General features: G+C 42.1%; 1 protein-coding gene across 2 annotated transcripts in view; it reads right to left on the bottom strand.

The window, feature by feature from the left end:
* The window catches only part of ap2b1 (adaptor related protein complex 2 subunit beta 1), a 280263-nt gene that overhangs the window by 30549 nt on the left and 236826 nt on the right, over window positions 1-12888 (bottom strand). The gene's annotated exons all lie outside the window — the stretch shown is intronic.

The following is a 12888-nucleotide window of genomic DNA, read 5'->3' as shown; positions in this document are numbered from 1 at the left end:
AATGTTATGAGTGGCAAATATATAGAAGGTTAGTTCTTTAGTCCTTATTTTAAACTCCATGTGGGAGAACTCTAACCTGATATGCATCTGTTTGCCTTCTAATCATCAGGTAGCTAAGACGCATGAGATGGTCTATTCAATGAATACTGCAACCAATATTAGTCTCTGTACTTTCCCTCCATGCTTCCCAAATCCATCACTCACATGCCCCCTCAAGGCATTTGAACAGAACTCATTACAATGAATTCCAGAGAAATGTACCTTCAGTTATGTTCTGCAGTTGCATGCATAATGCATCTTCCACAAACTGTGCTCATTAGAATTGTAAATTCACTTATTTAAACATTGGGAGATTTTTCTTTGGCCCTTAAAACTGGATATTTCAACTGACTCAGCATTCTGAGAAATTAATTTTGAGTGGGATGAGTGGGAGATGCTGTGGAGCCCGATATCAAATCTGAGCACGGGTACAACAGTCAAAACAGCAGCAATGATTACAGTGTGAACATCAGTTAAAGTAACATTGCAAATACCATAAATCGCAAGAAGATTCAGGGTTGGGCAGATTGAACCACAATCTGAAAGTGTTTTTCTCTTTCCAGACCTACTCTCTGTAAGATAATAACTCTGCAAAATAGAACCAAGATCACCTTCATCACCTGTTGTCTGTCCATCAATTGTCTATCTTGATTTCTGAAGTTATTTTCTAATCAACCTGTTCAGGGATATTAATACATACTTGTGGAGCAGATGGAACTTGAACCCAGGTCTCACAGCCCAGAGGTTGAGGCAATACCACTGCACCAAAGAGTCCCAAACAAATCAAGATAAGTAAGAGTTTAAAATTTGCTTCTTGAGCTGTCCATATTGAATTTCATGAAAATGGTCTAAACATGGTCAACCATTGAGTCAGGTAGTAGCAGATAAAATAAATCTTAAACCAAGAGTCAGGGAACCAACATTTGGTTGAAACCAGATTATTCTAGAGACCTATTTGATTGTATCACAATACACAGGATTGGTCTGCAATTAGGGTTCCCCTTCGGCCCAGCAAGTCCACACTGCCCCTTCAAACATCTCACCCAGACCCACCCCCTATAGCCCACACACCACTGAACACTGGGCAATTTAGTATGGCCGATCCACCTGGCCTGCACATCTTTGGACTGTGGGAGGAAACCGGGGCACCCGGAGGAAACCGATGCAGACACTGTGAGTATCTAATTACTAAGAGTTTAGACAAGAAGCTAACACTGTAGTTTTCCAAGAAAACAAAGAAATGGACAACAGGGGCAGGAGTAGGCCATTTGGCCCTTCGAGCCTGTATCACCATTCAATATTATCATGGCTGATCATGCAATTTCGGTATCCCACTTCCGCTTTCTCTCCATTCCCCTTGATGCCTTTAGCTGCAACAGCCACGTCCAGCTCCCTCTTGAATATACCTAACAACCTGGCTCCAAGAGCTTTCTGTTGTAGAGGGTTCCACAGGTTCACAATTCTGAGTGGAGATTCTTCCTTATCTTAGTTCTGAATGCCTTAGCCCTTATTCTTAGACTGTGACCCCTAGTTCTGGACTTGCCCAACATTGGGAACATTCTTCCTGCATCTAGCCTGTCTGGTCCCATCAAGACTTTATCTATTTCAATGAGATCCCCCCTCATTCTTCTAAATTAGAAGAAACACAAGTCCTTGCAATCCAAGAAGATTGAACTATTCTGACATGGGTAGTGAAACAGTTAAGGTCCCAATAGCGAGCAATGAAGGCTTAATTGGTCATGATTTGCAAATGGATTGTATAATAGAGTATAAACCTCTTGTGATGATGTGGTAGTGTCCCTACCTCTGGACTAGAAGACCTGGGTTTGAGCCCCACTTGTGCCAGAGGTATGTACTAAAGCTCTGAACAGGTTGAATAGACAGGAGAAATATAATAACAATCAGTGAATAAATCAAATGCACATTACAAGCTCAATTTGAACCTGCGCAATAAACTTTTGTCATATGTCTCAAATTTTATCCCAAAGGTGTTACTGCATTATAATATGTCATCCTTCAGAAAGAGATCAAAGTTGGGATGAACTTGCTTTCACAGTTGCTGCTTTTAATGGCATATTTTCATTTCTCACTTGCAAAGTTTGGGATTCAATAATTTTCTCCTTTTGCCAGTGAAAAGGATCTCTCCAAATAATGGGACTGAAGCTCACCTGGTTCAGAAACTTTGCCTTTGAAGTCACTGAAGTAAACTTTTACTTGTTTCATTTTTACAATTACAATTTTACAATTGGGCAGCAGCACGGTAGCTCAGTGGTTAGCACTGCAGCCTCACAGCACCAGGGACCCAGGTTTGATTCCAACCTCAGGCAACCGTCTGTGTGGAGTTTGCATGGGTTCTCCCCGTGTCTGCATGGGTTTCCTCTGAGTGCTCTGATTTCCTCCCACAGTCCAAAGATGTGCAGGCCAGGTGGATCAGCCATGCTAAATTGCCCAGTGTTCAGGGGTGTGTGGGTTATAGGGGATGGGTCTGTGTGGGATGCTTCAAGGGGCAGTCAAAACTTGTTGGGCTGAAGGGCCTGTTTCCACACTGTAGGGAATCTAATCTAATCTTATCACATGATGGAGGAAGAGGAACAGAGTATTGTCTGGCCCAGATGACTCGTTGAATCACCTACTGAGTGCACTGACCTTGGTTTCAAAGCTTACACTTTATGAATCAGACCCTAATTGAGAGACAGCCTGAAATTTCAGGATTCTGGGGAAACTGCAACCAGTTGAAATCAGATAATAGATGCGGAGCCATCCGAGTTCAGATCACTCCGCTATCCAAAGAAGGTAGGGTGAAAAAAAAACCAAAGACTGGATCCAGGAGCTGTCAAAACAGAAATAACATTACTGTTTCAGTTAACTAAAAGGAACTGACTGACCAAACTCAACCACGTTGTGCACAGGATTATTAGAGGATTCTGAGAAAGGTAACCTTTGTGGATGCATGCCATTGAGACAGAATAGTATCTGTAGAGGCTCTAGAGAACAGAGTAATTTTGGTGAAGGCCAAATTTGTCGAACCTGGGGATGATCTGTATCTGCTCTTGGATGAAAATCTTTGGCTAAATCTTTGAAGTAAAGGAGCTGGAATTCCGCCTGTGAAAGTTTACAACTTTTAAGGATTTTGTCACTAAAATTAGCTGAGGAGGTAGCGGTGAAATGATGCCATCAATGGACTAATAAAACAAGGGCACAGGCTAATGCTCTGATTCAAATCCCACCATGGCAGCTGCCTGAATCAATTTGCAATTGAAAGTTTGCCTCCACAATGATGATCATTACACGGTCACCAATTGTCGTAAAAGCTGTTATCACTAATTTCCTTTAGGGAAGGAAATCTGTTGTTCCAGTGAGGGTATTTATAGATCTTTACCGTAGTCCTGATAATTTCAGTTATTGTTAATTCCAGTCATTTTCCATTCGACACTAATGGAAGGTATTTGATCTGAAATGTTAACTCTATTGCTTTCTCCATGTGCTGAGTTTTTGCAGATTTTTTTGACCTTAAGAACAATGTTATCTGACGAGCAAATAGCGTTATCCTATCCCATCAAGCATTCATTTTATCATATGTTAAAACATAGTCCCAAACATGATAAAATATTGCACTTAACCTCCATTTTTGCTCCAAATCCCTTAATACTCTTACCAACAAAAATCTATCAATTCCTGGTCTTAAAAAAGTCAATTGATAGGGCTCTACTGGGAGCAAGTTCCAGATTTCCAACATACTTTGCATGAAACAATGATACCTGATTTCACTCCCTGGTTCTACTGTCAAGATTGTGCTCCCTTGATTAGAACAGTCCTCAACATTCTAATATCAAGAAATAAAAGCTAGCTTTATACAATCTTTCAATTTAACACTTTAAAGCCCTGGTATAAATGTGGCAAATATCACTGCACCTCTTCTCTGATCAATACATCTTTCCTGATTTTTGTGTTCAGTTTTGGGCACCAATATGTAGCGAAACACTCTCTCACAGGTGAGGGGGCAAATCTGCAGTTCTGTTGAACGTTGAGAAAAATCTTTGTCTACATTTTCTGCAGGTAGTAGGGGAGGTGGTCAGATCTTTTCGAACATAGAGCATAGAACATAACAGCACAGTACAGGCCCTTCGGCCCTCGATGCTGTGCCGACCTGTCATACCGATCTCAAGTCCATCTAACCTACACTATTTCATGTACGTCCATATGCTTGTCCAATGATGACTTAAATGTACCTAAAGCTGGCAAATCTACTACCGTTGCAGGCAAAGCGTTCCATTCCCTTACTACTCTCTGAGTAAAGAAACTACCTCTGACATCTGTCCTATATCTTTCACCCCTCAATTTAAAGCTACGCCCCCTCGTGCTCACCGTCACCATCCTAGGAAAAAGGCTCTCCCTATCTAACCCTCTGATTATTTTATATGTCTCAATTAAGTCACCTCTCAACCTTCTTCTCTCTAATGAAAACAGCCTCAAGTCCCTCAGCCTTTCCTCGTAAGACCTTCCCTCCATACCAGGCAACATCCTAGTAAATCTCCTCTGCACCCTTTCCACAGCTTCCACATCCTTCTTATAATGCGGTGACCAGAACTGTACACAATACTCCAAGTGCGGCCGCACCAGAGTTTTGTACAGCCGCAGCATAACCTCTTGGTTCCGGAACTCGATCCCTCTATTAATAAAAGCTAAAACAATGTATGCCTTCTTAACAGCCCTGTCAACCTGGGTGGCAACTTTCAAGGATCTGTGTACATGGACACCGAGATCTCTCTGCTCATCTACACTACTAAGAATCTTACCATTAGCCCTGTACTTTGCCTTCCGGTTACTCCGACCAAAGTGCATCACCTCACACTTGTCCGCATTAAACTCCATTTGCCACCTCTCAGCCCAGCTCTGCAGCTTATCTGTATCTCTCTGCAACCTACAGCATCCTTCGTCACTACCCACAACTCCACCGACCTTAGTGTCATCTGCAAATTTACTAACCCATCCTTCTACGCCGTCATCCAGGTCATTTATAAAAATGACAAACAGTAGTGGACCCAACAGCAGTGGAAGCTAGTCTAGAGATAGATAGCTTTTCTGAAAACAGAGTTAAGGTTTTGGGTCTGGCGAATCATCCTCATTTCTGAGGGTCACCAGGCCTGAAACGTTAACTCTGTTTCTTTCCTTCGCAGATGCTGCCAGACCTGCTGAGCTTTTCCAGAATCTTTGTTTTTTTTTCTGGAATTTTTATGATTCATTTAAGATCTGAACCTTATGGAGTGTCTGTTAGCTTGACAACGTTGTCAGATGAGTCAAGCCTGCACGCACAGATAAAGAGAAGGCACTGCACCATGAGATGGCTTTCTGTAAGAAGGCAACGAGTGGTGGTTGATGGAAAATATTCAGCCTGGAGTCCGGTTACTATTAGTGTGCCTCAAGGATCAGTTTTGGTACCACTGCTGCTTGTCATTTTTATAAATAACTTGGACGCAGGCATAGGTGGATGGGTTAGTAAGTTTGCAGATGACACTAAAGTCGGTGGAGTAGCGGACAGTGTGGAAGAATGTTGCAGGTTGCAGGGAGACTTGATTAAAATGCAGAATTGGGCTGAAAGGTGTCAAATGGAGTTTAATACGGATAAACATGAGGTGATTCACTTTGGGAAGAATAATAGGAAGATTCTTGGCAGTGTGGATGTGCAGAGGGGTCTTGGTGTCCATGTACATAGAAAAGTTGCCACCCAGGTTGACAGTGCTATTAAGAAGGCGTACGGTGTGTTAGGTTTTATTGGTAGAGGGATTGAGTTCCGGAGCCGTCATGTCATGCCGCAACTGTACAAAACGCTAGTGCGGCCTCACTTGGAATATTGCGTGCAGTTCTGGTCGCCGCATTACAGAAAGGATGTGGAAGCATTGGAAAAGGTGCAGAGGAGATTTACCAGGATATTGCCTGGTGTGGAGTGAAGGCCTTATGAAGAAAGGCTGAAGGACTTGGGTCTGTTCTCATGTGAGAGAAGGCGTCTAAGAGGAGATTTAATACAGACATTCAAGATGATCAGAGGATTAGATAGGGTGGACAGTGAGAGTCTTTTTCCGAGGATGATGACGTCAGCTTGTATGAGGGGGCATAGCTACAAATTGAGGGCTGATAGATTTAAGACAGATGTCAGAGGCAGGTTCTTTACTCAGAGAGTGGTAAGGGCATGGAATGCCCTGCCTGCCAATGTAGTGAACTCAACCACATTAGGGACATTTAAAGAGTCCTTGGATAAGCATATGGATAATGATGGGATAGTGTAGGGGGAGGGGCTTAGACTAGTTCACAGGTCGGCGCAACATGGAGGGCGGAAGGGCCTGTTCTGCGCTGTATGGTTCTCTGTTCTATGAGATAACTAAAACTACAGACTGGCACCTTGTAAAAAGCCTTGACTGCTGAGATGTCAAACTGTAGAACTCTGCGTAACTTTCTCTTTGAAACAGTACATTTTAATCTATATATCTCAGCTTAACTACCCCATATTTAGCCATATTGCTACCATTTTGAGCCTTCCCTAAATGAGGAGCTTGGTCAAATTGCCAAGGTTTAAGTGATACATAACGAATTCTGAAACTATCTGCAATGCTCACTTGCTCAGGATAAAACTTTATACTTAATATAAGAACAGAAAAAGCTGGGAAACCCAGCAGACCAGGCAGCATTTGAAGAGAGAAACAGAATGAACAGCTCCAATCAATTATTTTCCATGGGAACCTAAAGGGAGATGACTGGAATTAATACTCACTGAATCTGCCAGCACTACAACAAAGATCAGTGAATACCCTCATCAGATCAGCCTGTACAAATTCAAGACTGGCCCCAGAATATGGGTACACAGTGCAAAACTGTCCTTAATTTGGCAATAACTGTCCATTACAGATGGTTGCACAGGATAGCTGCTGAGAAATGGACAAGAAAAATTGCATATTAATTGCTCCTTGCACAACCCCAGAATACCCCAAAGCACTTCACAGCCAACTTAATACCTTTATTCATCACTGTTGTAATGCAGGGAAATAAGTCAACCAATTTACACACAGTAAGGTTCCACAACAATGTGACAGTGATCAGGCAATCGGTTTTAATTACGTATGTTATAAATTAGACCAAACCCCCTTACAACATATTAAGGAGTTGGCCTAGACCCTTATTTTTATTTAAAGGCAAGTATAAGGTGCTGCATTCCAGATGTGATTTGATTAGTCAAACTACTAGGCTTTAAGCAAAATACACTTTATTCTTACACCACAGTTAAAATACTAACAAGAAAATGCACAACCTTAACTATCAAAATACTTAACAAAATAATATTTTATTTAACTAACACAGATCAACTGTTCAAATATAGCAGCATTCTTTAAGCACACTTTTGGCAAAGGCAAATATAACAAAACAGTTTCAACCTAATGTGCTCGCTTCTCAATCTACCAGCAGACACAGAACTCGAGCTTTATGCAGCAGCAGCAGCAGAGAGAGTGCTGTATCGAGCAGCTTCAACTCTAAAAATTCCATTTCAACAACTGACCACAAAACTAAAACCCGGGGTCTGAGTGAGCCTGACTCTACCCATTCATGCCTTTTGTCTAGTCCAAAAAAATAGTTTTCACACTGCTTTCACCAAAGCAGACACCTCGGCATCAAGTTTCAACACCTTTCTTCAAGAGAAACAGGACAGGCCAGGTCCCTGTTTAAGGCACATCTCATCACGTTGATTGAAGAATAAACAGTGAAGACAACATTAAGAACAAGTCTCTCCTCCTCTTCTGAAATAGCTGCATTGTAGCTTTCACTATGAGCGTAGATTCAGTTTAATGTTTCATTGAGAAGGCAGCACCTCCAAACGTGCAAGTCTCCCTTGATACTGCAGCAAATTGCTAACCTATATTACATGCTTATCTCTCTAAAGTGGGATTACAATTGCCAACATCTCAATTTGAGGGGAGTGCATTACCACTGAGTCGCTGTTCTGCAACCATGGTGGTACATTTGAGATTGCATCAGAAACATCTGAAGTATTCAGTGGAAATCTGGAACTCTATTGAGAGACTAGGCCAACTGAAAATTGAAAGATTTGAAACTGAAATAATGCCTTTGGCTAATACAAAAATTAAGTGACATGGAATAAATGGGAGTGAAATGGGGATCAGCTATTATCCAACTAAATGTCATTGTGGGAAGGACATTTACCATTGTTATAGTAGGGCCAATATATGACGTAGACTCTCCATAATATGGTTGATTTTTAAATGTCAATGAAATCACTCAATTAAGGTAGATAGCTGACCACACAAAGGTAATTAGTAAGCACAATAAATGTTCCTTTTGTGAACAATGCCCACATTTTGTGAATAAACAAATGAATTAGGGCTCTTGTAGTGCAATGGTAATGTCCCTACCTCTGAGCCAGGAGGCTATGAATCAAGCCCCAACTACTTACGTCTCGGAAAATATCAAAAAATTAAAAGGTTGAACAGGCTCAAGGGTTGAGCGGTCCACTGGTATTCTAAACAGCAAAGAACAGCTTTCTTCTGCACATAAGTATACTACATTTAACCTGGAGTATGTAGCATGCAAAATGTTCCTTTCCCCAACACAACATGTTATTTTGTTTCAAATATGGAAAGAATTTGAGTACTCACTGCTGGCCAGGACCCAGATGCAACAAGTCACTGCCATCCACAGACAATGAATTAGCTTAGGAATTTAGTAAACAATTTGGAACATTGAAGCATCCGTAGATGCACAGAGTAATACAGCATAGGAACAGGTCCTTTAGCGCAAACTGGTCCATGGTGCCCACTCAGCTAGTTCCAATGCCCATATTTGGTCCATAGCCTTCTAAACCCTTCCTATCCATGTACCTATCTAAATGTTTCTTAGATGTTGCTATTGTACCTGCCTCAACCTCCTTCTCTGGTGGCCTAATCCATATCCACATCATTCTCTGTGTGAAGTCGTTGCCCCTCAGGTCCTTCTTAAATCTTTCCCCTCTCACCTTAAACCTATGCTGCTCCTTGATTTCAATTCCCCATCCCTCGGAAAAAGTCTATATGCATTAATCCTATCTATGCCCCTGATGATATTATTACCTCAATAAGGGCACCCCTCATTCTTCTAACATTCCAAAGAATAAAGTCCTGTCCTGGCCAATATCTCCCTATAATTGAGGCCTACTAGTCTTGGTTACATCCTCATTATTTTTCTTAGCACACTTCCCAGTTTAACTATGTCTTTGCTTTCACAGGGTGACCATAACTGTACACAATACTCCAAGTGTGGCCTCACCAATGCCTTATACAACTGTAGCATAATATCCTAACTCCTACACTTAATGCCTCGACCAATGAAGGCCTGCATGCTAAACACTTTCTTCACTGCCCTGTCCACCTGTGATGCCGCTTTCAATGAATCACATACTTATGCAGTAAATGTTAAGGTCCTGCACAAGTCCTATTTTGGTTAGATTTTCCAAATATCCATGTCCAAATGCACAATATCCAGGCTTGGACTGAAAAGTGGCAAGTAACACTCATGCCAAACAATTGCCAAGCAATGGCCATCTCCAACAAGAGAGAATCTAATCGCTGTCCTTTGATTTTCAATGGCATTATTACCTACTGAGCCCCCACTATCCATATCTGGGATTGTCATTGGCCAGAAACGGAACTGGACGAGTCATTAAACTACAGTGGCTATAACAACAGGTCAGAAGATAGGAATCCTGCATGCAAATTCACCTCATGACTCTCCAGAGCCTGATCACCACACATAAGGTGTGAGTCAAGAGTGTGATGGAATACTCCACACTTGCCTGGATGAGTACAGCTCTAGCAACACTCAAGAAGCTTTAACCATCCAGTAGGAAGCAGACAGCTTGATGGGCACGACATTCACAAACATTCATTTCCTCTGGATGTGAGTTTGCTCGCTGAGCTGGAAGGTTCGTTTTCAGACGTTTCGTCACCATTCTAGGTAACATCATCAGTGAGCCTCCGATGAAGCACTGGTGTTATGTCCCGCTTTCTATTTATCTGTTTAGGTTTCCTTGGGTTGGTGATGTCATTGCCTGTGTTGGTGATGTCATTTCTTGCATTGGTGATGTCATTTCCTGTTCTTTTTCTCAGAGGATGGTAAATTAGCTCCAAATCAATGTGTTTGTTGATGGAGTTCCGGTTGGAATGCCATGCTTCTAGGAATTCTTGTGCCTGTCTCTGTTTGGCTTGTCCTAGGATGGATGTGTTGTCCCAATCAAAGTGGTGTCCTTCCTCATCTGTGTGTAAGGATACTAGTGATAGTGGGTCAGGTCGTTTTGTGGCTAGTTGATGTTCGTGTATCCTGATGGCTAGCTCTCTGCCTGTTTGTCCAATGTAGTGTTTGTCACAGTTCTTGCAAGGTATTTTGTAGATGACGTTCGTTTTGCTTGTCGTCTGTATAGGGTCTTTTAAGTTCATTAGCTGCTGTTTCAGTGTGTTGGTGGGTTTGTGGGCTACCCTGATGCCAAGAGGTCCGAGTAGTCTGGCAGTCATTTTGGAAATGTCTTTGATGTAGGGGAGTGTGGTTATGGTTTCTGGGACCGTTTTGTTGCTGAGAAATCAGCAGACTGTGTTCATTGGGTACCCGTTCTTTTTGAATACGCGGTATAGGTGATTTTCTTCTGCTCTTCGTAGTTCCGCTGTGCTGCAGTATGTGGTGGCTCGTTGGAATAATGTTCTAATGCAGCTTCGTTTGTGGGTGTTGGGATGGTTGCTCCTGTAGTTCAGTATTTGGTCCGTATGTGTTGTTTTCCTGTAGACGCTGGTTTGAAGTTCCCCATTGGCTGTTCGCTCTACTGTGACATCTAGGATTGGCAGTTTGTTGTTATTTTCCTCCTCTTTTGTGAATGTTATGCCAGTAAAGGTATTATTGATGGTCTTAAAGACCATCCCGTACTGGCATAACATTCACAAACGAGGAGGAAAACAACAGCAAACTGCCATTCCTAGATGTCACAGTAGAGCGAACAGTCAATGGGGAACTTCAAACCAGCGTCTACAGGAAAACAACACATACGGACCAAATACTGAACTACAGGAGCAACCACCCCAACACCCACAAACGAAGCTGCATTAGAACATTATTCCAACGAGCCACCACACACTGCAGCACAGAGGAACTACGAAGAGCAAAAGAAAATCACCTATACAGCGTATTCAAAAAGAACGGGTACCCAATGAACACAGTTCGCCGATTTCTCAGCAACAAACCCAAACAAACAGACAAAACGGGCCCCGAAACCATATCCACTCTCCCCTACATCAAAGACATTTCCAAAATGACTGCCAGACTACCTGGACCTCTTGGCATCAGGGTAGCCCACAAACCCACCAACACACTAAAACAGCAGCTAATGAGCTTAAAAGACCCTATACAGACAACAAGCAAAACGAACGTCATTTACAAAATACCTTGCAAGAACTGTGACAAACACTACATTGGACAAACTGGCAGAAAGCTAGCCACCAGGATACATGAACATCAACTAGCCACAAAATGACATGACCCCCACTATCACTTGTATCCTTACATACAGATGAGGAAGGACACCACTTTGATTGGGACAACACATCCATCCTAGGACAAGCCAAACAGAGACATGCACGAGAATTCCTAGAAGCATGGCATTCCAATGGGAACTCCATCAACAAACACATTGATTTGGAGCCAATCTACCATCCCCTGAGAAAATGAACAGGAAATGACATCACCAACCCAAGGAAACCTAGTCAGATAAATAGAAAGCGGGACATAAGATCAGCGCTTCACCGAAGGATCACTGATGATGTTACCTAGAATAGTGACAAAATGTCTGAAAATTAACCTTCCACTCAGTGAGCAAACGCACATCCAGAACCTCAACCTGAGCTACAAATCTTCTCAAAACTCGCTATTCATTTCCTCTACTCATGCACAATAGCAACGGTGTGTACCATCTACAAGATGCACTATGGAAATGCGGTGCACCACTATCCAAAAGGATAAAGGCAGCAGAAACATGGGAACACCTGTAAGTTCCCCTCCAAGCTACTCACCATTCTGAATTAGTGATAAACCCCCAGTCCTTCAGTGCCACAGGGTCAAAATGATGGAACTCCCTCCCTATTGGCATTGTGGATTGTTGGATTGCTTCAGTTCAAGGGGACAGCTCACCAGCAGCTTCTCAGTGACAATGAGATGGGCAAAGCATGTTCGTTTAACCAGCAACGCCCACATCCTATGAATAAATGAAAAACAGACACTGCCTGATGCACCACAGCATTGATCCAGAATGCTGCTCTGCTTAGGCTTCACCCTTACTCAAGAGATGTAACCCACTCCCTAAACAGTAATCACTAAACTTTCTGACTGCTGAATACTTATGCCCATTTATTTTTCAACTGCTCACTGACGTATCCCTCAATGACACTTGAAAATAAAAAAAAACAATAGCACTTCACTGGTGATCTCCAGAGTACACTGCTATAATAGTTCAGCAAATTCAGTAATTAGAAAGTAATGAACAAATCTAGATACCTAGTCAATGCTGGGAAAAATCAAAGATGTTTTACAGGTATTTTGCAATGCAAATAAATGCACTCAGCCATGCTCATTATTCCTGTTACTGTGGCTGGGCTCAATTCTCAACAGCCTTGAAGAAGATTTTGTGCTTTAGGACATCGTCACAACTCAACAAATCTATTATTGGCCAACTTCCTTCACCATTGAGAGAGACAATCAGGCAAAGAGAAATCAATAAGATACATTCTCTTGAACTTTGCACAATCTTCATCACCCATAACAACCATTCCACTG

The sequence above is a fragment of the Stegostoma tigrinum genome, chromosome 27, assembly GCF_030684315.1.
Source record: "Stegostoma tigrinum isolate sSteTig4 chromosome 27, sSteTig4.hap1, whole genome shotgun sequence".
NCBI classification, from domain to species: domain Eukaryota; kingdom Metazoa; phylum Chordata; class Chondrichthyes; order Orectolobiformes; family Stegostomatidae; genus Stegostoma; species Stegostoma tigrinum.
The sequence above is the reverse complement of the archived record's forward strand: the minus strand, read 5'-3'. Positions and strand labels throughout refer to the sequence as shown.